The sequence below is a fragment of the Agelaius tricolor genome, unplaced genomic scaffold (assembly GCF_023055355.1).
Source record: "Agelaius tricolor isolate 1412-34295 unplaced genomic scaffold, bAgeTri1.0.p SCAF_3, whole genome shotgun sequence".
NCBI lineage: Eukaryota > Metazoa > Chordata > Aves > Passeriformes > Icteridae > Agelaius > Agelaius tricolor.
In genome coordinates, this window is record NW_027269263.1 from 10,306,242 (window position 1) to 10,331,815 (window position 25,574).

Below are 25,574 nucleotides of genomic sequence, written 5' to 3' on the forward strand. Positions count from 1 at the left end.
TGTTGAAGAAAAAGTTCATTGTAAAGACAAAGATTTTGAACTTAGTTTTCTTGAAGCAATTCAGTAGCTTACCATAGGAATTTTTTATGTTTTAAGTTCTCCATGCAGGATATCATCGTAATTCCATCATTGTTTGAATTACCATATTTCCCACGTTTCTTCATTAATAGTTTTCTGCTTGTTTAGTTTTGGTTTTGTTTCATTTTTTCTTTTCTTTCAAAGCATCTCTGTGACAAATGCAGTTATCTCTAAATTGGTTTAGCACTTGAAAATGAGAAGGAGACAGTGGTGGGAGTGAATTTTCTTCTTTGAAAGGGAGTAAGGTATCATAGTTTCTAATGGACCTCATCTCATAGAAGGTGAAGTCACCTTTCTGAATGGAAAGGCTTTTTAAACTAACTTTACATGTTTTCTATGGTGTCTTCTTGAAAATCTATGATCTCTTGTCTAAACTTAATATCTCATCTAAACTTAATCTCTCTATTGCCCCAGAGTAATCCTGTAAGCTATTCCTCTCCATCCTAAATAAACTGTGCAAGATTTAATGCTCAGCCAAAAGTAAAAATTCTAGATGAGTGAAAAAGAGTCCAAATTTGTTTTTTTTTCCGTGAATTGCATTGTTTTTAGGGATATTTTAGCAGCTGTGCTTATTGTTAGTTTCTAAATTCCCTGGGGCACTGGATGTGTCTCCAGTTTGCATATGACTTTAGCTAAGTTCCAAGGTGGTGCTGCACTTCATCTATGGAAATTATCTGCAAACTTTTTCTCTGTGAATAATGGTAAATTGATATTGCTATTATATTTTCCTAATCCCTGCCCCTCTCTGAATAAAAGCCAAAGAACCCAAACCTAACATCTTACTCTGACATTTATTGTATCAATTTATTTTTATACAAATAGTTGTGCCATGCCTTCATACACCAAAAATGTAAACATTCTTTCTGTTCTATGAAGTTACTGAATTCAAAAGCTCTTCAAAGGACCCTTGGGAAAGAAACCTACCAGAACAGCTTTGCAAAGTTCTTCTTGTCTCTTTCTTTGTTTATGCTTTCTTTCTGTCATGTACACAAACAGTTCAGGATAGGGAAGAACTTAAAACACTTGAAACATAGCAGATGGAGACAGATAGTGACTAACAGTTACTGATGAGATTCTTGTACTTTAAATTATGCTCTAAATAAAGCAATTTGCCTGGAGGTAAACTGGTATTTGAGCTTAGAGGAGGAGCCACCTTATGCTGTTGTTCTTACATTTAGGGAATGTTGCCCTTTGGGTATGGACACCACGGTCAGACAGTGATTCTGGGGGTGGTTTGGCTCCTAAAGCACTTCTGCTAGTCCTTTAGGAGACACTGGTCAATTGATAGGCCAGCCAAATGGCAGACAGGGAAAGAAAAGGAATTCCTTTTTCCTGGGTTAACCCTGACATTGATACTGTTCCATAGTGCTGTGAGCTACCTGGACAAGGGAAAGCAGAGCATCTCCACAAGTTTGGGAATGAAATTACATGGAGAGGGAGCAGCTGATATGGGTAGGGTAAGGATGCTTTTCAGAAGGACTTTTTCAGACTGGAAAAATGGATTGAGAGGAAGTGGATGAATGGATTGAACTTCCGTGCAGTTAATTGTGGGCAAAAAAAAAGCTTTACAGTCTCTGATGGGAAAATCTTGTGCAATAGCAGAATCTGGTGCTTAGAGAGCAATGCAAAAATGGGGAGCTTATGAGACAATAATTTGTGCACCAACTGTGTTGGGTCATGGAAAGTGAACCTGTTGGTGGTCAGACTACATCTGGAATATTGCCTCCAGGTTAGGTGGATATGAAGAGGAGATTCTTTACGGTGAGTGTGGAGAGACACTGGAAAAGGTTGCACAGAGAAACTGTGGCTGCCCCATCCCTGGAAGCATTCAAGGCCAGGTTGGATGGGGCTCTGATCAGTCTGGTGTGGTGGAAGGTGTTCCTGCCATGGCAGGAGGCTGGAACCAGGTGGTTTTTAAGGTTTCTTCCGACTCAAACCTTTCTATGATTCTTTCAAAACTAAACTACTGCATGAGTTGAGGCAGCAGGCCTCAGAGCTTGATCCAGAGAGGGTCTGACAACACTTTCTTGCCTGTTGTGGTCTGCAAATGTTCCTCTAAGAGTTTAAGATGCTTGGCTGTTTAACTGGAAATATAAATGGCCCAAAGCATGGGCCTGCTGAAATAACCTTTCCTGTTAGTTGCTGTTCTTTGTGAGGGAAATAAAGCAGTTGTTGTGCCTCCTAAAGGAGAAAAATATTCACAATCTGCTTTGTCTTGGAGAGCAAAAGAAATCATATTTTGGTCATGATTCCTGCTTCCTCTAGTTTAGCTCCATAGCTGCAAGAACTTAAATTATATTAAATTATATTCTCATTGAATATATCATGTAATATGTGTTATTGTATCTTGAGACATCTTCCTCATTTTTAAGTTACTGTGAGTTTCTGTCCTGAAGGAGCTATAGACTTAAGATAGATAGAATTTATTCTTGAATACTCATTTTTCAGTTTTCCTTCTAAGAGTTCAGGTACATTAAAAAACCAACAGATAAGGTGATAATGAGCTCTAGGATCCAAATCTTGCAAAAATGTATTCCTCAAGGTAGGACAGCAAATACATGCCTGTTGTAGCTGGGTATTTATTTCCTTGATTTTGAATTGATTTCCCAGCTTCATGCATCTGCTTTGAAAGTCTTATGTGAATGTCATCATTCATATAAATAGTTTCAGTTCTGGAAGAGGTAAAAAGTCGTAATTTTCACCCCCGCCTTCATTCCCTCCCCACAGTCTCACATCAGTCATGGTAGTTGATAGAAAGGCTTAACAAAATATTCTGATTAATGTCTTTGACATGTTGCAAGTCAATGAAGATGTTCAAGCCCTCTACAGAAGAGGTCAAAGAAATCCTTGGAGAAGGCAAAACTGAACTGTTATTTGGTTGGGTTTTTTTTGTTTGTTTGTTTGGATGTTTTTGGTGGCTTGTAAACAATTCTGTTATTTTTTGTTTTTAAAGGTGTAAGTGTATAGCACAGAGTATGTCTTTCTGTGTGCAACTCATTTCAGAGTCATAATGATGATGCCCTAAACCATAAAAAGATTAGGAAGCAACTGAAGAATAAGTAACAGTGTTTGCAGTGTAAAATGGTGAGTCAGAGTCACGGGTGCATGCGACCATGGACTTGGCAAAAAGCTGGGCAGCTGCTGAGAATCTGCAGGAAAGGGAAGGGACCCAAATTAAAGTGTGTGTCTTTTTTGTGTGGAGGTGTGCACTCCTTTTTTTTCTTTTTTTTTTTTTCCTTTTATGGTATTGCTCATCTAAACACTTTTTATTTAAAATAAATTTTAGAAAAAAAAAATTCCAGTGTGCACTGGCTGAGTAATAATATGGATAGCATAAAGATTTTAGCACAAAGCAAACTTAAAGGGCTTTTGTTCTTGTTTAGCTCTGTGAGTAATTTCCACTTTATTTGACTTTTGCTGCATGAAAATATCTTGTGTGCTGCCACTGCTGATTAATATTTTACCATTTTAATTCAGAGGGACACGTAAAGAATGTACAAGTGTAAGGGCAATCAGATGTTGACAACCTGATGTGATTTGATCATGATTAATAATAACCCTGCAGGGCCTGGCTTGTTGATAGGCTTCAAACCAGCCAGCCAGGCAGCCTCACCACCAGCACCCCACCCCCCAGTATTCTCAGATACTAAAAATCTTCAGTGCTTATGTACATGTCAGTGTTCTCTAGCAGCTTCTCTTCTGCTTCCTTGCTTGCAAATCTGAGCCAAATTACGGATTGGACTGGAGGAATTTCAGCTTTGTTATCTAATTTTCCTGTTTCAAGGAGTTAGCACTTTTTTTTCCTATTGGCTAGGGGGGGAAAAAAGTTTTCTTCTGAAACTGGATATTGAGTAGATGAGGGTAAAATACTGCTAAGCTACTGTATCCAGAATTTCTGAAGCTTTCTTCCTTTGCTGTGATGTAGTGTATGAGCAACAAAGTCTAACCCCAAAGTACTCATTGATTTTGGTTGTTTATTTAAAAATAAAAGTTTTTTAAATATAATCAAACATAGCTATTATTCTGTTGTATTCCTGGAAATGGGAGAAACCACAGTGTGAACACAGAAACATTCCTCTGAACACAAATAACAGTTTTGCTTATTTTGGGTTAGAGGTTGGTTGCCTTCCTAAACCAGCATCCAGCAGAGATCCTTGCTGTCAAAGAGGAGAGAGTAAAAATCAAATGTTTATCATCAAGTACTGCCCTCAATACATAGGCTTCCTGTATATCCCAAAAGAAATTCTCAAATCTTTCTGCTTCCAAATCCAAGCATCATAATCCCTCATCTCTCCAGAGAGATCACTGAGGAAGACTGTAAGGCTTCTTGTGGCTCACAGTGTCCTCATAGTCTAAATAATTGTGACTGGAATCTCTTTCAGCTATATTGTTATTTTGTTGAAAAATTGTTATTTTTCAAGCTCTTTGTGAAAACAAGATGGATGAATTTTCCCTTTTACAATCAAGTACTGAACACTGAATAGGAGTCATAGGTGTTTCTAGCAGCCAGCTGCTCCTTTAGAGGGAGGTGGCAGAGGTACAGGATGTGTGCTGTGTTCAGAGGATTGCACTCGAGGTCAGCTTGGCAATCCTCCACTGCTCTGTGCTGTGTTGGGTCAGCTGGGTATTTATAGCCACTTTTAGCATCACTTCTGATAAATCACATATGCAGATGTCTTTGCTGTGACAAATACATGTCTTAAATATAAATGTGATTTCTTCTGAGTTGGGGAGTTGATGCATTTTGGAGATTGGTTGTTTTGGATCATGTAGGACTGAACTGAAAATAATTTCTGGGGTGCTTTGTCTTCATTTTGTAGCTTTCAGGTATGAATGTCACAACTTATTAAAGTTTCTACTTGTCATGGAATAGAGGGACTGATTAACAGCTGAATCTGTAACCTGTTAGACTACAGATTTTGCTGTATTGTGTCCCATGATACTGTGAGATGGCTTAAAATTAAATATTAGTTTACAATTTACTGAAGCAATGGAAATAGATTATTTCAAGAGTCAACACCCCCCCTCAAAAAAAAAAAAGAATCCCAGTCTTACAATATAGCCTTAATTATTTGTCATAAAAAGCTTAATGGAAGCTTAAATAAAATAACATAAGTTTAAATAAATGGCAATGTAATGTCTGATATAATGCTACTGAATTCTTTGTGACTGGAGTCCAGGTGAGTGAGTGCCCTTTGCAGACTGTGGGATGCAGCTGTTTTCCTGTTGATGACAGCAATCACTCCTAATGGTTTAGTGCTGAAGTCAAAGGTAACTGCAAACCACAAACTTTGAAAACCACAATTTTTCTTTCATTAATTTCTGTTCAGCTATCTCTTCCTTCTATAACCTGAAATTTCAAGAAGAGAGAGTGTGAAAATTTAATGTTTTTCTTGTTACAGTCGCAGGAAGTTGTTAGAAGTAATATGATCAGAAGGATCATTATAATTCATACTGGGCTTTCAGATTATAGATTCAGAGCTTGAATGAAAGGGTCAGAAGGGTTTCTGGGTGAAATAGGGGACAGTATTGGGAGATGATGCTTAAACTCTGTTTTTTCATGAGAATGCTGAGGATCTTTGCCCTGCTGGAAGTTAAGAGAAAATGAGAGTGGTTGATTTACACTGGTAGCATCAGACAGCTTTCAACTGAAGAACCATTAAAAAGTACTGTATTCTTCTTTCTCTTCTATTAACCTGAGAGAGGTATGGTTCATACTTCTGATGATGTAGTTTTCTCATATTTATCTTCCCAGGATGGGTTAGACATGCCAATTTTGCTTCAGGGCTGGGTGTTGGACCATGTAGTCTCCTGTTATGTCTTCAGTTTGTGTATTTATAGAACTCTTACTGATCACTAAATATAATTTTTCTGATGTGTAAGTTCTCGTACTTCATGGAGCAACAGTCCAGTAGACACGGACTCCTTTCTTTTTGTTAGAACTCTTAGCTCCTCCTGCTTTAAAAAAAATCAAATTGAGGAATGAACTTCTAGAGAAGCTGCATGGAGTGGGTGCTGTGGCAGGTGAGTGTTTGGCTGTCTAGAGACCTGCTGGCATCATCCATGCCTGATGCTATGGGATTGTATCTTAAGAAGTTTTTTTTGCTTGGTGGTGTTGTTTTTATTTGTTTGTTTGTTTGGGTTTTTTGTATTTAATTGAGGCATGCGGGAAATTGTCAAATTTTTTTTTTTGCCTGAAAATTCTCTCATACCATTTCAATAATGTAAGAGTCAATGCAGAAAGGAGTCAGGAGATTTTTGCAGTCAGGGTGCGCTTGTTTCTGCTGAATTTTGCATGGTGCAAGGGTTGGAGGCCTCCTGCTGAAGTTGGGTATAAAGACCACAAGGATGAGAAGCAAAAATAGAGGAGCAAATTACAAGACCTGTCTTGTTTACAAGTTTCCTGCTACAGGAAAATAACTTACTACTAAACAGTTTATTGCTGTAGAAAGAATAGTGAGGCTACAAGTGAAAGTAACTCATAGAAATCCATTCTCTGAATTTATTCATGTGTTTCCAGCTGTTAACAAACTGACATACAGGACTGCTCTTCTACAGAGTAACAGAGATTGCCAGAGCTGCTCATTATTTTCTTAAGAAGTGAGGGTTCCCAAAAGGCCTTAAAGGTGAGATTAGAGTATACCTTCCATAATGTAGGAAAGAAAAGAACTATTCTTGGTGGCACTGAGACAAACGATTCCCAATGTGTAAGAATTTTTTTTCTTTTTAAAGAGAAATTTTAAAGACACATTTCCTTTGACATAGGTGCCCACTCACACAATATGCTGTTAGTATGTGTTGAAATGCTTCTTGTTGCTTAATTCCTGAGCTATGTCACTAAGTTATGAAATTCAGAACTTCCCTTTTCATAGAGTGAGTTGATAATGCTCATTCTATGCCCACTTTTAAGATTGCCTCCCAAATAAGTAAGTTTACTTGCACAGAATCACTGGAATGTGAGGATTTCTGCTTGTGGCACTGGCATTCCTTTATAAGGCATGGGTAGCTGTAAGTAGCTGTCTTTTGCTTTTGTGGGGTTTTTTTTCTTTAACAGTTTACTGGTTTTGATGTTAAATAGATATCCTCTGGGAGAGTCTCAGAAATATTTGAAAAGATACACACAGTTTTTATCATCTTGGTCTGGAGCTGATGTGTGTGTAGATCTGACATAGAAATCTGCAGGAGGCCAGTAACTTCTCTAGTAGCCTGTGACATGACTTTTCTGTGCAGGAGTAAATCTGTGGTCTAGATGTAGTTTTTCTGCTGATATCAAAAAGAAAGCTTGTTGCTTGCTGCTGTTGAGGACCAAGTCATCTGTTAACATCCAAAGGCAGTTGCACTAAACTGAATTCTCATGGCTTGGGTGAGCAGCAGCAGAAGCAGAACAAGAATGTGTTGATTCAAGGCAGTTACCACTACCAAGAGAAGCAGAGGCTTGTGACCTTCCTCATTGCACACCATGGACTTGTCTTCAAATTTGAACTTGGTTTCTGACATTTTCCTGACCTTTCCTTCCTGTTTTTCTGTCACATGCAGTCTGAGAATAGTGATGATCTTTAAAATTATGGATAGGAGACAAGGGGTGAGTGTCACTATGGTCCCCCACATCATGACTCTGCAGTGCATTTATTTTCCTGGAAGCTAAGTGTAGGTAATACATTTACTAGAGTGCTGTTTAAATATATCAACATGTATTTATATCAACATGTATTTATGGATATCAAAACATTTCTAGATATTAAAATATAAAATACACCCTAGCTGTTTACAATGTAAATACAGGCAGACTGGATGGAAAATATTTTATTGTAGTGCATATATACATTATATATACACACTTGGACTATATTGTAGTAATTAAGGACCTTTGAAATGCAGTTAATTATTCACCCCTGCCGGAACTGCATTCTTTGGACTCATTTTTCTCACCAGTGAAAAGACAATTAAAACTTAAAAAATGTCTCCAAAATTTTTTTTAGTGAACAAGATCAGCTTATTTTGTTTTGTGCGCATGTGTCAGTCTTGCTCATTTCTCAGAATGTGGAGTCTTTCTTTGTAGGTGTGTCTTGATTTATGCTGTTGGTTTTTTCCCCTTATCCTTATGTACAGTAAATGCAATTAAAGGCAACCTATGAAAATTCTAGACCTTTCAAGGTACTACAGTGACTCATGTGCTAATATTCTTTTCTGTTTCCTTGTAGCAAAAGAAAACAATCCTTGCAAGATCCCTTTTTGTTGCATTATGTGTTAGTAGCAATAGTAATACAACCCTTCACAAGGTGCTTGCTGCCTGCAATACTGTACATCAATAGGCTGTGCTGGGCTGATTACTTTTGTAGAAAATGATCTGAAATAGAGACAACCTTCTGTATGCCTCTATATTTGTCAGGAGTCCACCTGGAAGCCCCTAACTGTGACCAAGGTCCCCAGTATTCATCAAAATTTTCTAAAGAGTTTCTGGCAAAACCTCTTTTTCCTTTCTTTTTTCCCCCCCTATAGCTGTGAAACTGGTCACTTATTCTTGTGGGAGGAGGTAGACGGCAAAGAAATCTCTAAGCCATTGAAATAGAAATAAAAATAAAACCCAGGAATATTTTGAGTGGCTCCAGTGGAACACAGAGCTGCTGTTGGCCTAAGTGGCCCTGTAAATTTGGGTTGTAAAAAAGCTAGCTCTCTTGTGTGAGCTAGCATGGGAGGTGGGTAGAATTTTTAGGTTTTGTTGGTGTTGTCTGGTCAGCCACCAGTAAATCTTGTGATGCTGCTTTTCCTTCCTCTTGTCGGTGGAGCTGTCAGCTGTGGGCATGGAAGGAGCATGCTCCAAGTTTGCCTGATCAAATACCCTCCAAAATGAGGTTTCTTTAGGTGATTTTCTGCTCAGTTGACCTGTGGAAGGAGCTTCTGGGTAGGGAAAGGCAAGGTGTATTGTAAAATGAATATGGTGTTGTTCTGAGAGCTGTTACAGACTGCCCAGAAAAGCACTTGTTTGGGCTGGATTTGGCATTGGTGTCTCTAGACCTTAGAAACCTCTGGCAAAGTGGTGCCTGATGAGTTTGGAAAGGAATTGAAATCAAATCAATGTGTATTATATGAGTGTATCTGCTGAATGCATCTCAAGAATTTTTTCTCCATTGTTTGCCACTAATAAGTTATCCACATGCAGTGGCTAAAGCATGATGTAATATTTAGTACTGCTCAAATACCACTGATCCTGCTGTACTTCAGATTACCTCTGCAAAAACTAACTGCAAGTTCTGGAGTTATAACAACCTTTTTTCTTTCCAAGTTGCATTGATGAAGTGTGAGAGCTTCCTGTATCTGCATGGAGGAGACAAGCTCACTGAGTACCCATAATGTCGTGAGTTACTTCACTGTGGTTGCATTGGTTTCTCTACATTTCCTTACTCTCCCACTGGTTTTGGTCATTACTGTAGGATAATTTATAGAGGAGGGAATGTACAGGCTATTCTTCTTCCAGCATTCCTAGCTTTGTTTTGCCAGTTCTGTCCAAGAGCAGTCTTTCCGTCTGTACAGACTTAAGAAACTCTTTAGTGGAGCCTAAGGAGAAAGGAAAGCCCTCTGGCCACAGCTCCCACCCGTGTGCTGCTCTGATGTCTGGTCTGCTTTCATTTGGAACTTAACTGGTAAATAAAAAGCACAGAGCAGAACACCTGGGGTTGGGCTCTTCCTCAGAACTAGATTTAGTCCTGCATTGCTCAGAACCACATCCAAAGAGCTGTCTGTGATCTCTCTTTGAGCCTTGTGAGTCTGAGCTTTGGCTGGCTCAGCTGTCAGACGCTGAATGTCAAACCTAGGAGGCTGCTGCTTTTCCATGGAAACACTCTGTGAAATTGCAGAAATAATCAGGCACGTCTGCTGGTTGCTGTGCCCTATTGTTGGGTGCTTCCAGACAGTGACCTGAATTGTCCTACCTAGACAAGCTGAGTTTTTAGCTGAAATCTGCTCTACTTTTGTCATAACTCTTGCTCTTTCTTTCTTTCTTTTCTTTTCTTTCTTTTCTTTCTTTCTTTTTTTTCTTTCTTTCTTTTCTTTTTTTTTTCTTTCTTTCTTTTCTTTCTTTCTTTTCTTTCTTTTCTTTCTTTCTTTTCTTTCTTTTTCTTTCTTTCTTTTCTTTCTTTCTTTTCTTTCTTTCTTTTCTTTCTTTCTTTTCTTTCTTTCTTTTCTTTCTTTCTTTTCTTTCTTTTCTTTCTTTCTTTTCTTTCTTTCTTTTCTTTCTTTCTTTTCTTTCTTTCTTTCTTTTCTTTCTTTTCTTTCTTTCTTTTCTTTCTTTCTTTTCTTTCTTTTCTTTCTTTTCTTTCTTTTCTTTCTTTTCTTTCTTTTCTTTCTTTTCTTTCTTTTCTTTCTTTTCTTTCTTTCTTTTCTTTCTTTCTTTTCTTTCTTTCTTTCATTGAATGCATTAGTGTGACAGCTTATTCTGCTGTTGTGAGGTAAGCCTCTTGATGTTGGCTTTCCATTTCTCTCCATTCGTGCACCACTTGCAAAGCCAGGTCCAGCCCTCTTGCTGCTGGGTAGGTAGCACCAATATGAGCATTTTCATGCCTTGGATGTGCAAGGCCTGACTACAGTGTGCTCTTGAGGGAGCCTGTGCAATCATACGTTCTCCTTAACAATTCCTCTGTGCACAACATTTTGCTGTTGACATAAAAATAATTCAGTGTTTACAATGTAAAATTCTGTTAATTAGCTGTGTCTTTATTATCAGCAGTTAGCAAGAGGATTTTCTTTACTAGAGGAAGGGGCTGAAATCTAGAGCCTTTAGATGGCTGGATTTCCTTGAAGTTAGATTTTACATCATTTACTTTCCCTAATACTTGAAAATTATATTTATCAATGTGCCTGCATAACTCTAGATGTGCTTTAGTATTGGCTTTAGGAAGAAACAATATCTTTGCTGCAGGCATTACTAACTTGAAGGCAGTACTGATACAGCTCAGTGGGAGAGGTGCTTGGAAATGAAAGCAATTCCATTTTACAGAATGTGTTCCAGTGTATCAGGCTGGTGCCCTGCCTGATCTGAAAATAGCTATCTTTGGAGACATAACAGTAAAAGTCTTGTTTCTTATATTTCTGTAACTGGAAAGTTATTCTGGAGAACTGCCTAAGAGGGAAGGAAAACTTCCAGGCTTGTGGACCAAAGAGATCACTAAGATGGCCTAGTAAAACTTCTGTCCCTGTTTCTTTGTTGTCCTTTAGTGAAAGTTGCCAAAAATAGGCATCCACAGGAACAGCTGTTGTAACATTGGAGGAAGGATGGCTGCAGGGGATGGAGGCAGTGTCACTGAGGAGGAGAGGAGGAGATGGCTCCTCTCTCTGCTGCAAATCCCCTTCTGTACATAGTAGCACTTTGGAAGGGGAAGGTTCAGCACCTGGAACACTGACATCATGTGAAGCAAATACTGCCTGTCAGAACAAAAAGCAAAACAGCTGCCCTTTTTTCCAAGCCCAGCACACATCTCCTCTCAGGGCACTCTGTGAAAGAAAAATAAATGCCATAGTCTTGTTTCTTGTGGCACTGAAGAGCTTGAAATGGCTGGGAAAGTAACGGGAGTGCAGCCTGAGGTGTCCTTTTCCATCCTCAGAGCCTTTATGCCTGCTTATGAGAATAGATGTAATTTTTAATGCTCTTAAAAACTAGACATCCTGTTTCCCTTGAGGTGCACTTCTTCAGTACTGGATGATTTGGAGCTGAAAGGAACACATGACCATATTGTGCCCCTGTACTTGGCACTGGTGGGGCTGCACCTCAAATTCTGTGTTCAGCTCTGGGTCTGTCACTATGAGAAAGACATGGAGATGCTGGAGTTTGTCCAGGGAAGGGCAGTGGGGCTGGGGAAGGCTCTGGAGCACAGATCCTCTGAGGAGCAGCTGAGGGAGCTGGGGGTGTTTGGGCTGGAGAAAAGGAGGCTCTGGGGGGACCTTATCACTCTTTACAACTCCCTGAAAGGTTATAGCAAGGTGGGGTCAGGCTCTTCTCCCAGGTAACACGTGACTGCCCTTCAGTTTGCACCAGGGGTGGTTTAGATTGGATTTTAGGAAAAAATTCTTCACTGACAGGGTTATCAAGCATTGGAACAGGCTGCTCAGGGAAGTGCTGGAATCACCATCCCTGGAAGAGTTAAACAAATGTGTGGATGTGACACTGGTTTAGTGGAGAATACAGTGATGCTGGGTTAACAGCTGAACTCCATGATCTTGGAGGTCTTTTCCAACATAAACAGTTCTGTGAGTCTATATTTATATTAAAGTTGATTTCTCTGTAGAAACAAAGATGATACTATAACAGAGCAGATCAATGTGGTATTGTTTTACTTTGTCTGGCAGTAAATGTTGCAACTGTCAGGAATTACAAGCCTGTTTCAGTAGAACTCTAAAAAATGATATAACAAATGGGCAATAACTTGAAACCATGAGTGTGGGGGGCCTGACATGTCACTTAGATGCTGTGGTTGGTTTTAGTTAAAGCTTTCAAATCTTATGCAGACAATGGTGACTAACTGCTGTCTATGTGTCTCATTCTGAACTCACATAACTTGTTTTGGGTGAATAGATTTTTAAGTGGTCATTACCAAAAAGGCACACCCCATCCCCCATCCAATTTGAAAAACATACATTTCTAAAGCTTAGTTTCAGACTTCATCAACCTGAATAAAATGGCAAAACCTTGGTCTGTCAGATAGCAGCTGGGGCTGGAAAAGCTGAAGCACATGGTGCCATTGTTGTGAAAGACAATCCTTATCCTTACAATGGAATTAGTTCAGGACACCGGATGTCAATATGTTCTTTATTTCCCATTCATGTCTTCCAGCTAAAACCAGTTTAGGAATAGGAAACTTCTGTCTCTGAGCCAAACAAGAAGGAGAGATGACTAAATTCTCTTTTCTTTGTCTGCCTCTCCTCAGAATAATTTTGGATGTGCTGCTTTCCTCTGTCCCTTTCAAGGAGCTTGAATAAAACTTTTGTCATATGAACAGAAGATAGTTTTTTCTAGCATTGGTCCATATGTGTTACCTATTGCTTCTATCAAAGGTTGTAGTGTGTCCTATTGTCCCTTCCCTTGTGTGATGGCTGCTCCATGTAGTTGATTTTTTTTCCATTGTGTCTTTGTAAAATTAGACCTAATAATTAAAGAAATTCCAAGTAAGAAGCTGAAATGGATTCTGACTGCTGTTGCCCTTCATTCTGCTAGCAATCCTCCTATAATGAGTACAGCTAGTTCTTGTTCAAGAACAGATGGTCTTAGGGTTTTTATGTGTATGGAACAGGTTTTCCAATACCAAGATGGCTTATAATATTTCAGTAAACAACTTAATTTTTAAATACAAAGTTGGAATTAACATAAATCTAGAAAACTGTTTTGTAGGAGGTGTCCCTTTCATGATGGAAAAAAGACCGAAACGGAACTTCAATCCCTATAATTTTGAAGTAACTTTGCTAATAATTATAATTGCTCCATTTTTAAACCCCAGAAATGCATAAATGCATAAAAATCTCTAAGTACATCAAACCTAATTTCTGAGTCACTGTCTTTATTTTTAAGAGGCAAGAAGAAAATGCCTTTCATGATGCTTTAATGCTGAAATTTTTTTATTATTAATAATTGGCTTATTATTATAATTAATAAGTTGAATAAGATACTGTTTTTTTTCCTTACTTTATTTTACTGCTGTCGCTGATGGATAATTAAGTTTGGTGTCCATATAAGCTTAAGAATTTTTTGATGATGTAAACATTGCTTATTTAGAGGAAGAAAATGAATGAATTGAAATTACCAGCATAAGTCAGAATGGTGTACTAGTCCTGGAGGGCAAGTTGTCAGACCTGGGTTTTGCCCCACACCCTTCACCAGTATCCACAATAACCTTGTGAGTTCTGTGACTTCCTTCTGAATTCTGGGTCCTCTTCAGCTTTCTGTGGTGGGGACTTTGTGTTGATTTCAGATACTCTTGTGCTGTCAGCATGGATCTGAAAGGCTTCCAATGGTAATGCACCAGCAGTTTAATAGTGGTGTCTCTTACCAATGTAAACTTCACTGGGCTTGCTGTGAAACAAAATAAACATCCTTGTGCAAGGATGAGGAAAACTGAGGATTTGGGTGGGAGGAGAGAGAAAATAGGAGAGAGTGCCTGAAACCACTCGCAGAAGAAGTTGTGCTTTTGTGATGATGAGATCCAGCTCAGGGTTTTTCAGTCTTTTAGAGGAATCAAAGCTCTTCTGCAGGACCAGCTAGAAGATTAAAGGAGAAAGGAAACCATTTTCCCTTCCTCAAAAGAATAATTTTCTAAGTTAGCATGCAGGAACCTGAGGTACAAATTTGGTGCAGCTTCAAGTAAAATTACCCAGTTTTTTGACACGCCATTAGTCATAAGCACTGAGTGGTTTTGAGAGTGAGGCAGAGAAAGTTTGTGTGAGTCAAGGCTATTGTACATTCAGTGTTTCAAACCTTAAATATTTTGAGACTGTGCAACTCATCAGTATTTTAAACCTCAATATGTTCTTTCAAAGCCCTTTTATTTTGCAGAGAAGATCATTATCGGCTGGATGTGAAAAGCCACTTCCCTTTTCCCTGCAGACATCATCAGTGGGAATTCTCTGAGCTGGTGCACACACCTTCACCGTAGGTGTGGAGCTGTGCAGGGTCTGGCCCGGTGAGAGCAGAGGTTTCAGGCACACCTTTGATATGGAAAAAAAGGCTTTTCCAGACACGCCTCTGCTGGCAGTGCAGCAGGGACAGGGCAGTTTTGCCTGCTGCTGAATCAGCATCGATCCCGGCTGATGCAGAGCAGATAGGTCTGATGCAAAACAGAGGGTCTGTGCAATTCTTGTTGAGCAATAGATTATGGTGTCTTGAGGGGAGCAATTTCAAAGTCCGGGAGATAGAGAGCAGATACAGGCAGCAAACGTTTCCAATCGTGCTGAAATCAAACCCATTCAGGGCAAATAAGCCTGCCTTCGAAAATCATTTTGTCAAGGGAAAACCAGCTCCCAGCTCATTTTCCCCGTTTCAATAACAAATAGAACTCCCGCACAGCTTCACCTCCGCCTCGGCGGGTGTTTCACGCCCTGCACACGGCGGGGCCAGGCGGTGCCAAGGTTAAAGCTGGTGGGCAGCTTTTGTTCAGGTGCGGTGCCCGCCCGCGGAGGCAGGGCACCTGCCAGGCATGCCCAGTGAGCCGCGGAGCCGGCTCCGCTGCGCCCGGGCTCGGGGAGGCTGGAGCACAAAGAGCGCTTGTTGCCCCGGTCCCCGGGAGTCTCCCAGCTCCAGCACTGGCTGGGGAGGGCTGGTTACCATGGAGGCTGCCATCTGTTCGCTCCCTGCTGGAATGTGATTATCCTCGCTGCGTTGGGAACCAGCAAAAGCAGGGGAGCGTGTGCTGCCGGCAATTATCTGCAATGGAGTGCGTTAATGGAAGGCTGGAATTAGCTAGCTGGAGGAGCACATAAAAGGATTTTTACCAAAAACTGTTAATGATTTCTAGCCAAGAGGAGCGAGCTTTTTGCAAGGTCGGTGCTAAATTCATTTTGGGTGTAGGTAATTTTTAATTGAGGTAGTGGCTTTAAGATTTGGGGATGCAGCGCCACGGAAATAATGCTTATTGTTAGGAGGGTGTGGGGGGATTGTGTTTTAAGGATCTTCGTTTGTCTGCTGCAGTTCAAGCAGTTTAATCTGGGGTAGTTAAAGTAGTAAGTCAGAACAATAACTGGCCAAACTGACACAAATGGAGCAATCCATACCTCTCATCTTCATGAAATGCTGTTTGCTGCCAGATCTGTTTGATTTACGTGTCTTTTCACGCTGCTTGCTTTTTGTCTGAGTGATTTCTTTTTGGATGTGATACGTGTTTGGTTTTCCTACTGGCACGAAGGGTGAGATGAGGGGGAAATGTTGGAGCAGAGCTGGTGATACAATGGATGTTCAGGGTGTTTTATGCAGTTTGCCCAAGGAAGCAGCGGAAGGGAGGCAGAATGCAGGAGCAGGTTTTCCACTCCTCGTTCCCACCCTCTCTCCCTCTTTCTAACTCACCAACTGACCAAACATTTTGGGCTATTTCTCTTATAGGGCTTAGTTATATAAAGACTTGACATGAGTTTTTGGGATTCTCTGCAAATATTGTGACTGTTTTGATGGCAAGATTTAATATGAAGGGGAAAATAAAATTAAAGGTATATCCTTGTAAGGTCTTCTTGTCCTATAAAATACTTTTTTTTGCTGTGTTGCAGGAGCTAGGAGTTTAATTATTTTCCTAATATCTGCAGGGTGAACATTTTACTGCAACTCAAATTGCTGACTTAAATGAGGGATGTGAAAATTTTGCCCCCCAAAAATGCAAAATGTTGTTTCAGCAGATGGTTTTCATCACATATGGGCTTTCCCTTTTCAAATAAAGGTCTTATGCTGCATCCCTCTCACCAGAACTGCCATTTTTATTTGGTGCAGGGGAGAACACTACTAGAGGCTGTTAATTAAAACTGTGTCAGTGCTAATTCAACCTCTCTGTCCTCTGCTTTTAAGCACTGAAAATGTCAGGGCATTGGAGTCTGGATGGAAAGTTACTGATAGAGTTAATAAGTCACGATTGCAACATATTTGACTAAGATAAATTTTTAACCTACAAGATGCTTTTCAAGTCTTGGTGCCTAACAAAAGTGTGTGTGGGAGATTGAGAGGGTTTTTATTTCTTTGAGTACTTTAACTGTTTGTGGTGTATGAGCTTTTCTTGTGCTTGTGGGAGGCTGGTATGTGTGCCTGAAGTCCTTTCAGACATCGTGTAACACTCTCATGTTGGTGGAATTGGGTGAGCACCCTTAATAAAAGCTGTATCAACTCATAATTAAAAAAAAACCCCTTTTAAAAATTCCTTTCCTTCCCCAGAATTTAAATATTGCATTGCCTTTGAAGTTGATAATTTATGCAAAACTTGCTCTTAATGGGCTGCAGTGGACTTGTTCACACGTGCAAGTGCCAAGTCTGTAATTGCATTGTCAGGAGGAAGGGGGCAGATTGGCTTTTGTGCTTGGAAAGGGATCAGACTTTCACCCTTCAGGTGTTATCCTGGACCTGCCTGGAGTGAAGGGCAACGCTCCCAAGGTTATGCTGCTGTGGGATGTGTTTCTCTTCCCTGCTCTGCTTCCAGGAAGGCAGCTGCTGCCCATAGGATTCACTGTCACTGCCTGTGAATTACTGTCTCGCTGGCAAGCCTTCAGAGACAGCAACAATCCTGAGGGCAGGAAGGTAATGGCTTGGGTACCCTTTCCAGAGGTGATTTCTCCTGATTGCTAACTGGGGCTGTGCTGAGGAGCCTGTTTTCCCACTGCCTCTGCTAAACCTGTGTCAAGGATAAATAGGGGACTGCACATTCTGTGCTCTCCAGCTCATATTCTCATGAGCACCATGCAAATGTCCAAAGAGTCTTAGGGAAACAATTTTTATTTTTTTTTTACATTTCTGTCTTGATTGGTCTATATGTGTCTGTTGGATTTTTTTTATTATTATTAAATATTACTTTAGGTCACTAGGTCAGTGTTGATTTGTGGATGCAGGATTTAAAGGCTAGACACTGTTTAATCCATTTGAGCATCTGGCCTTTCATAGTAGACATCCCATTTCCATGTAAGAGAGGAACTGTTAAATGTCTGGTGGAAACTAATGATGTTTTTGTTTAAGAGCTTTTTTTTTGTTTTTAGTCTTAGGTAGGTTATTACAAGTGGCTCTGATGTTTATGCTTAATGCAAATAAATGATTGTCAATGTAATCTGCTACATGATCTCTTGAAGGAGATTTAGTCTAAAATACAGGCTTTGGGGGCCAGCAGAGACGATGGGTCATACTGAGCAGTGATTTGGTTGGGGTAATTTTAAGTGGGTAAGCTAAACTTAGGTACATCATCTCACAATAAAAGGGCATTTTGAATGAGGACTCAACTAAATAGTGTCTAGAAATGCAACCTAGTATATAATGAGCTCATAATAATCTTGTTTATAGTGTCTGTACTCACTAAGCTTTCAGGAAACTTGTCATTAAATGGTAAAATCCTGAGTCAATATATAGGAAAGTGGCTTGTGCATAAACGATCACAATTGTTTGCTTCAAACAGACAAGTCTTTCTGCTTTTCACTTGACACATGACTGTGGAATGCTGCTTGACATGACTTGGGTTTATTTATACATTGTTTTCAGGCTGCTGCTTGGTGGAGGTTTTAAACACTGCTTCATTTTCAATGCACTTTGTTTTTGCCGTTTACTCGTGTACAGTGAACACTAAAGCAAAAAACCAAAAAAGCTCAGGCTCCTGATTGTCTCCTTACAGCAGCATGGCTGTTTCAAGGTTAAAGCCTGCAGCTCCCTCTGAAGGGCCAGCTGTTTTGGAAAGTCCTGGTGCCTGTTTACAAACTGTTCTCTTTGCAAGTTCCATGGAATAATGGAGTTCTCCAGCCTCTGGATGTGGGAGGATAAACCTGCTGACACAGGCACTGCTGCTGTTGGTCTGTTTGCTGGGCCTTAGTCACATAAAATTGCTGCTGTCTTTTATGCTTTCTCTGGGTGGGGTCAAAATTCAGGCATTAACACTTCTTTTTCCCACAATGCTGGAAAGTGCTCTACTAGATTTTAGAAAACATCAAATTGGTTGAATTTGCTCTAAAGCTGATCACCATCCTAAACCTCTGCAGTGAGATGGTAACTAAATGGGAGAGACTGGCAGATGAATTATTTTTCTGAATTGTGGTAGGTTTTTTTAGTCTTTTCCAGAGGGGCTTGCATTTAGTACAGAAGTACTTCTGTCCTTCCTTGTGCTTCTACCTTGTTAAGGTGTCTAATTGAAGAACCTGAAGACTCAGAGGTGTTCTGCGAATAGTTTCAGAAAATATTCCTCCCAAGTAATTGCTATTCAAAGTTGGAAGAAGAACAGGATGGGAAGAAATGACTGCCAGCAACAGAATATCTTGAAGGGGAATTATTTCTTCCCCCCTCTCCCCCCCAGTTCATCCAGTTGCTCTTACTATATAATTAGCTGTTCATTTTAAGTATAAAAATACTACTTGGACTTACAAGAGCCATGGGAATTGTTTACTTTTTGATTATTATCTCAGCAAAGTAAGTCCTTGAGTGCATTTAGGAATGTGGAGCTCAGGACTGGAAGGAGCCATTTGGTCACTGAGAGGTTTTTGTGTAGGATTTCCCCACTGCCACCCTCAGTCACAGGCAGCCTTATAACTTACCTGCTATTTAGATGATCAGCAGGCTTTTCTTCTGGCATACTGCAAATGTCAGACTCTTATGGCTATGGGAAACAAACTTTAAAGAGAACTTTAAACTCTGCTAAATGATGTAAAGTGAGTGTTACACCATGCTCCAGAAACTGAACAAGAAAGGTTGAACTCATTGCCAGTGCCATGAGATGCCTGTCAGCAGAAAACTTGAGCAGGCACTTTGAGACATGAATTCTGCTCTCAGGATGATGCTTTCTGGGCTCAAGCCAGTCTTCAGTGCCTCAGATGAATGGTAACCCAGGGCAGCCAGATTTTGAATTGAGGGGTGAATAGCCCTCTAGTCCTGACAGATGGCTAGCAGAAGCGCTTTTTCAAGTAAAGTGCTTTTCCAGCTGCTGATCTTTGGAGGAACCTTCATGGCAAGTTTTTGTGTAGTTCTTCTTGCCTATCTGTAGACATTTTCTGGCTTGTGCCTTCTTCAGATTGTACTTTTTTGCTGTGGTTTTCTCACTACCACAGATGCACTTTACCTTCATGGGAAGGGTGTAGGCGCAGCTAACCCTGCTATTAAACAGTGTTGTAACTTGTCTATTCCACTTCTACTTGTAGTAACACTTACCAAAAACCAAAACAAAATCCATGTTCGCCTGCTCAATTAGGTGTTGGTGTGGTTTATTGTTCTAAGTATATTTTAAAAAAATTTAGCTAGGATTGAAACAAAGATTTATGTAAACCTTTTCAGCAAAGGCTTATGACCTGGGGATTGAGGCTGCAGAAGACCTGAATTGCAGACTTTTCTACAACCAGGGGATTTGTTTTGAAGCTGTAAAGTAGTGCCATGGGTGGTGTGGTGTATTTCCTGGAGAGGTGTTGAACATAGCTCCTGTTTGAGTAGTAGAGGGAAAATTAACTCAAGAGATTGTAATAATACTTTAAAGAACAGCTTGATTCTTTAATGAGTCATTCCTGCAGGGCAGAGCCTGAACTTCTCACCTGGAATTTTTCTTCATCTTATCTCCTCCTCAGTATCAGCATCCTTTGTGTTCTCCTACGCTGCTGTCCTATTTTCTACATCAGCCAATATTTATTTTATTTTTTATTCTCCTCCATTTCCTAAGGAGGTCACTGATGCTCAGGAAGACAAGTGAAAGAATGACATGGCTTTTTGTGATTCAAAATAGTTTTTTGGCTTCCCATACCATGCTTGTAGCAGTTACATTGAGATTGAGACAGAGGAGAAATAATTTATGCTCATTTTACTTGTTCAGTGTGGCTGAGTATTGTTCAGCTCTGTAAAGCATCGAAAGGCTTCACAGGTTATGTAAGATTACCTGATGCCTTTCTTTAAAGATCCTGTGCCACTATTTCTCTGCAGCTGAAATAGTTCTCTGGCAGCTCTATGTGTCACAGCAGTTTCCAAGACTAATTTTGATGTCTGTTCTCTTCAGTAGCTCTTGTTCACGCCATTGCTTGGAGCCTTATGTTGCTGTTATGACTTGGCCACCCACTAGAATGTAACTGGCAAGTGTTTTAGTCCCTTGGCTTGTCAAGATTTCTGTGTGTAAGTCAGTTTCAACTGTGGAAGCTGCTACAAACACTCTCAAAGATAGCTGCTGTAAGTCAAAATAAATTCAAAGGCTCAGTGATGGAATTAGAGCCTTGCCTGAGAGCTGAAACACAACAGTTAAAATCCAATAGGATGAATTACTCACAGTTATCAGTGTGAGCACTGTTTGCCCTCAGTGAAGTCAGCAATGCTGCACCCCTCTGTTGTCAGCTAGCACCCTGTTATGTTGGGGAAATGCTCATTTTAAAATCTTAGTCTGGGATACTGTGGATGAAGAGCCTTGCCCACGAATTTTGCCCACTTGCTCTGCAAGCTGTGGCCTGGTTACATCGTAAGAGACTGAACATTTGTGTGTGTGTGTGTGTGTGTATGTTTATAAAGCTGATTTGATTGATTTTAAAATAGTCGTTCTAAATTAGATTTTCCAAGTTTGTCACTGGTTTTACTAGTCTTATTTCTGGTGTTTCTCTGGTTTGCCTGAAATATTCCATGTATTCCAAAATTTTCCCACTGTTAAAAAATTCTGAAAACTGTAGAATACTTTTTTAGTTGCTGCTTAACACAGGACCAAAACTTCAGTTGGCAGCTGAGGTGGTTTTTTTGTCTATGTGTGTCTTCCATGGAGTATCCTCTGCTTGTAGGAGCAGAAGTGTGATATTCCCTCAATCTGATACTAAACATTTTCAGTGCAAAACAATGCCCAGGACACAGTCATGATGAGAGGGAAAAGCTTCTCAATCCAATGTGATCTACTTACTGCTCTTTGATACTCTAGTCTGTTCATCATGTTTTAATGGATTAAGATTTTCTTTGCATTGCTTTAATCCCGTTTATCACAAAATCGGGTGGTGTTTTAGAATTTCCTTCCATAAGAAAGACAGCAATGAAACCTGGCTGTGTCTGTTTTATAGCTGGCATCTTTTCTAATTCCTGTTTTTTAGAGTCCAGAGATAGCAGTAAAGGAACTGGGGGGGAAAGCTTATTGATTGTTCTTGTGTTGAAATAAATGATGAAAAGTCATTACTGTCTGGCTGATGAGGTCTGGTGTGTGGATGGCAATAATTTAAAGGAAATTACAGATTCATTAGTGAGGATGTGGTCTCAAAGGCTATGTTTAACCATCAGCACAACTTCACTATATAAAAACAGTCACAGCTCTCTGTGATCTTTGACCCTGACTGCTCCAAAAGCTGAAATACACTTCTACATTCTCTTATTTGTCACCACTGTCTGTAATTTTACTTCTTCTTTTTTAAATCAAATTGGTTTGTTGAATTCCTTGTGATCACTTTTCTCCGGACAGTTGAGGTACACAAGGCTGGATGGACTGGAAAAAAATCAGCTCTATGTATTAATGGCAGGGCAGAAAAAACCCTGCAAAGAAGGGTCCAATTTGCTGACTGTCCTGCAAATACAAGACTATATTGGCCCTAACAGGACAAAGTAAGGAGACTGGAGCTGCAGATATATTTGAGGCTGAAGGAAAGAATTGTGAACAGATGGTGACATTTTTTTGTCCCGGTCAGGTGAAGGACGTGCTTGCCCATGCAGGAGGGCTGGACTAAAGGGTCTGCATCCAAATCATTCTGTGCTTCTGTGATTTTTAGGAACTGACCTCTTCTGGAGAAAGCTCATCTCATATTTCTTGTAGTGTGACAGGGAGGATGGAGGAGGGTGAAGGGGAAAATGTCTCGGGCTTTCACGTTTCTCTTCCTCAGAAAGCATGGAGTCAGAGCTAAGGTGGAATAGCTTAAAAATGCCTGCACTGTCACATATTCTGTTTAAGAAATGTAAATGGGATTCAGGGAAAGACTAAACAAATTCATGGTGAATATGGCTTTCAGCATCTGCACAGTTGCACAGACGACATGGGTGATCCATAAATTGATGCTGTAAGCCATGGGACTTGTGTGTTTGTTGCCTTCTGCAGTGGATTACCCAAACATTTCCTACTGCTTCTTGTCAGATAAAGAATATTTGACTGTTTTTCCAATCACTTTTTTCCCTTGATCATATTTTGTGTAGTCTTACCTAGCCCAGAAGAGTATTAATGCATTCTACTCTGCTGTTTGTTGTGAACCCTCCATGCAGGTTTTATTAAATCAAACCAAGAATAATTTGTACTTTATTTTTAGTATCTAGCACTGCCCTGATTTGATTTTTGTAGGGAAGTGAAATCACAGTCCCTGCAATCTGATCTGCTTATTTTGTGAGTCTCTTGTTTGGATTTTTAATGTGGAAGGTGTAATTTTAAAGTTAGGAATTCAGCCTTTCACTGTACTGCTGAATCCAATGACAGTTCTGTGTGGTGGTCCTCCTGGATTGGGTCATGGTTTTTTTTGTGGGATGCACATGTGCTTTGTGTGTTTGTGTATGACCAAAAGCTGCATTAACTGGAAAATGAGTCTGCTTCCCTAAATCATAACATGATTTTGTAGGATATATATTTATCATTTGTATATATAGAAAGGAGGTTTTAGAAATAAAATCTGTTAAACTATTTTTTTTTAACAGAAGAATTGTCAAATCACACCCAATTTTTATGTCTAATACCAGAAATGCTTTAACAATTGCTGATCTTTACTGAACAAGATTAATTGACAAAAAAACCACAGATTCCTGGATTTTAGTGGGTTTTTTTTTTTGTTTGTTTGTTTTGTTTTGTTTTGGGTGGTTTTTTTTTTTTCTTTGTTTGGGTTTTTTTTTCCCTGATATGGAAGCTACTTTAAGCTACAGAAATCCAGATTTATATGGTTAGTGTAAAACATAGAGTTACCATAGGTCCTTTTGTAAACTCTAATAGAATAGAAGGCACTCAATGACCTTTGATATAGTTCTCTGATTTCATTGAATTGCAACCATTTCATTATTTGTTTGGAGAGTTTTGTAGTTGCTTGTTTTATTCTTACTCTTGGACTAAACTGCAGACAACAAGATGCTACAGTGACAAATGCTGTGCAAACATAGGACAAAAAGTTCTTTTCCTCTAAGAATTTCTGCTGTGTGTTTTGAGCACAACCACAGGCTTTCCCTTTGGGACACATAATACAGCTGAGCTGAAGGAAAGAAAAAAGGATGGAAAAATACTGTTATTGACTTTCTAATTATGGCATGGTAATTGTTCATCACTTCTACCTTGAGACTGCTTTTCTTGCAATATAATGAAGGCACAATCTCCTTGCATGTGAACCAGGAGAGCTAGGGAGGAGAGTGATAGATGTTCCTGATTTTCAGAATTTGGAGGGGAAAATGTCCTTTCAACAATTGTGTTTCTGTTGGACTGCAGATCCAGTGTCCCCTAGTGTTTCTCACCTTGTTCAGGGTTAGCTGCCCATCTTTTTAAAGATATTGTTGCTTTTCCTTGTTGCAGCAGTCCTGAATACCCATTCCTAGACATCCTCCTTGCCCAGTCCACTTCTGTGTGGACTTTTTCTGGTGATCCTCCTTTTTCTGGTGATCCTCCTCTGACTCCTCCTTTTTCTGGTGATCACTAATCTCTGGAGCTCACTCCCTTAATATTAAGTTTCCCCCTATCCTTTTATTTATTATATGCCTGCAAATCCTGAGTTGTGATGTGGCTGTTTCTTCCTTCCTTACATGCCACTGGGCAAAGCTTGAAGGATGCACTTTAACAAGACAGCATTTTTAAATAAGTTGTGTGGTTTGGGTTCTTTTTTAAATCTATTTGTTTAAGCCATCCAGGCTTCTGCACAAAATCACTTGTTACTGATTTTAGGCTATGCCATGAGTCATGAAAAGGAGAGCATGTGGAAGGTCTGACAGAAGTGAGGGTCACTTTGGGACATGGCTGTGTGGTGTCCTGTAGCTGATCCCATTTCCCTAAGAATAACTGGAACACAAATCCACCCCTCTGTAGAATACTACCCAGCTCATGAGTGGGGCTTTTAACAGCATCTCAGGAACTCTTTGGGGATGAGGAAAAAGCATGCTTTTATTTCTGCCCATGCCCCAGATCCTGTGATTTTCAAGTTCTGAGGTGTAATGGAGAAGAGAAAGGGGAGATCAGCATGAGTCAACCACAGCTGCTCTGTGGGAGCCCTGTGAAAGGGGCCTTCCCCTCTTGGACTCACTGAGATGTCTGTAGATGTCTCACATGGAAAAAAGAAAGCTGGGAGGTGTTTCCATATTGAAATCCAGAAGTTCTCCTTTTGAATTCTGTGTCAGGGTGCAGGTGGGTTACTGATCCTTTGGCTGGGACAAAAATCCCTCCCCATCACTGGCTTACACAAACTGTGCATCACTGTTCTGATGCATGATCCACAGCAAACCTTTCCAAGCACTTTGTGCCTGAAGTGAGTCTGCAGGAAGGAGGAGAGAGGCAGAAGACAGCCACACTGGGGGCTGGACTGTGATTCACTGTCACATGAGCCTGTTTGGTTTTGGGGATTGAGTGTCACAGTGACACACTGCTCACGTAGCTCTCTAATACTTAGTTCAGCTTTCCAGGTTTCCTAACAGTACTCATGTGACTTCCTTCTCAGTTTCATCACATTAAGAATATTCAAATGAGTTATGTACACAGTTCGAGTCCCCTTGTCTCCAAAATGGGGAAAGTACTGACAAAAGCTGGTATTCCTTTGTTTGTATTCCAAGTGCTTGGAGGTGGAAAAAAAGTAAGTGCCTTCTATTTATTGTGAGGTGTTTGTGAAAACTTTCAATTATTGGAGTGAGGCAGTCATATATG

The 25,574-nt window shown here is 40.0% G+C and overlaps 1 protein-coding gene across 3 annotated transcripts in view; it reads left to right on the forward strand.

The window, feature by feature from the left end:
- FGD4 (FYVE, RhoGEF and PH domain containing 4) overlaps positions 1-25,574 on the forward strand; it is a 106,250-nt gene that overhangs the window by 21,376 nt on the left and 59,300 nt on the right. Inside the window, exon 1 of one of the 3 annotated variants that reach the window (XM_071422437.1) lies at positions 15,236-15,597. The exons of 1 other annotated variant lie outside the window; for it this stretch is intronic. The gene's annotated coding sequence lies outside the window, so the exon portion shown is untranslated. Of the gene's footprint in view, positions 1-15,235; positions 15,598-17,190; positions 17,327-25,574 lie in introns of those variants that run through there. One more of the 3 variants, XM_071422439.1, reaches the window with a different exon arrangement.